Raw genomic sequence first — 1465 nt, forward strand, 5'->3', positions numbered from 1 at the left:
GAAGGGGATGGTCTGAGCCAGCACATCACCTGAGAAGCACCAGCAACACAAACCCCAGGGCCACCAGCTTGTTTCCAGCAACAGCTGGTGGCATGGCTCTTTCCCAGCTCTATGAAGAGTCAGACAGGCAGGGGCCTCAGTTCTTGTCCTTTGCAAGGTGTAGGAAAACAAGCAAGAAAACGAGTGGCTTCAGGGCTTTCTCACTCAAAACAGGGATACACCAATGCAATAGCACCGTATAACGAATGCTACAATGGGGAGCTGTTGCTATGGTGAGGGAAATAATATTTAAGCACCAACTGTTTATAAATATAAAATCCCTACAAAGTTTTCTAAAATTAGATTAAGGGGGCTAGGGCTGTCAGGATATTGTAAAAAAACTTGAGAAATACCAGTATTTTTGGACACGCAAGATCTGGGTGCTCCTAAAACAGCAAATGTAAGTCCAAAATGCTAAACAACAAACGTGACGATCTGCTGTTGTGCTTCCCGAATTTTAAAGGCAATCTCATAGCTCTGAACTCACTGTCGCAGCCTGGCAGGCCTCTGAGAGTGGAGGTGAGACCAGTGTTCCCAGGGATTTATTCTTCTCTTAACACAAGTGCAGCGCAGAGACCTGGGCCCCACTGCTACTTGTTGCCTGCTCTCTGCCAGGTGCAGTTCCGAGCCGCTGCTGAGCATGCTGGTGCTGCGATCCCACAGTTACATGTTGCAAATCCTAGAGCCAGAGGTAAAGATTTGGAAATCCCTGAGCTGGAGAGGCAGCTTCTTGCAGAGCTCAGGGGTTTTTCAGGAGATAGATGTTGCTCGCATGGATGTAAGAAGAAAACTGCTGTGCCCAGTGCCAAGGCAGCTCCAAACATGCCCCAAATGAAATAGGGATATAAAAAATGAATATCCATTGTAGCATCTCCAGGATCATAACCTATCTTTTGCTGGCAGCTGCCATTTCAGTAGAGCTGCAGTTAAACTGCTAAAAATGCAGTTTAGTTGGCAAGTGCTGGGCAAAAGGGAAACATTCAAAGTTGCCAAAAGTAAATGTCTGACCTGTTTCTAGGGGTCAAACAGAAGCAGAAGGAGGAATGTGACTGTCAGGGCACAGCTACTTCAGCTGCTGTGACACACTCCCATGCTTCTTTTCCTCTGTCCTGTCCCACCTTCCAAGGTGAGATGGATGGTGGGAAGGTGCTGTCACCTGCCACTATTTTGGCGTTGTCACCACTGAGAACGGTTTTGGACCCTGCCGGTGGCGGTGAGCCCTGGCTTAGGCGGCACACGGAGGATTCCTGGCGCTGGAGAACCAGTCCCCATGACAATATTGGTTTTGATGAGCAAAGGTCACCGGAAAACGAGGGAATGAACGTGCACCATCATTGCTACCAAGTCCAGCAGGGCCCGAGGGGCTGCTGGTGCCCCAGGAGCGGGGTGCGAGGAGAGTGTGAGCTACCCGCTGTCCCGCGTCCAG

Source organism: Corvus brachyrhynchos, unplaced genomic scaffold, assembly GCF_000691975.1.
Source record: "Corvus brachyrhynchos isolate BGI_N302 unplaced genomic scaffold, ASM69197v1 scaffold115, whole genome shotgun sequence".
Classification (NCBI taxonomy): domain Eukaryota; kingdom Metazoa; phylum Chordata; class Aves; order Passeriformes; family Corvidae; genus Corvus; species Corvus brachyrhynchos.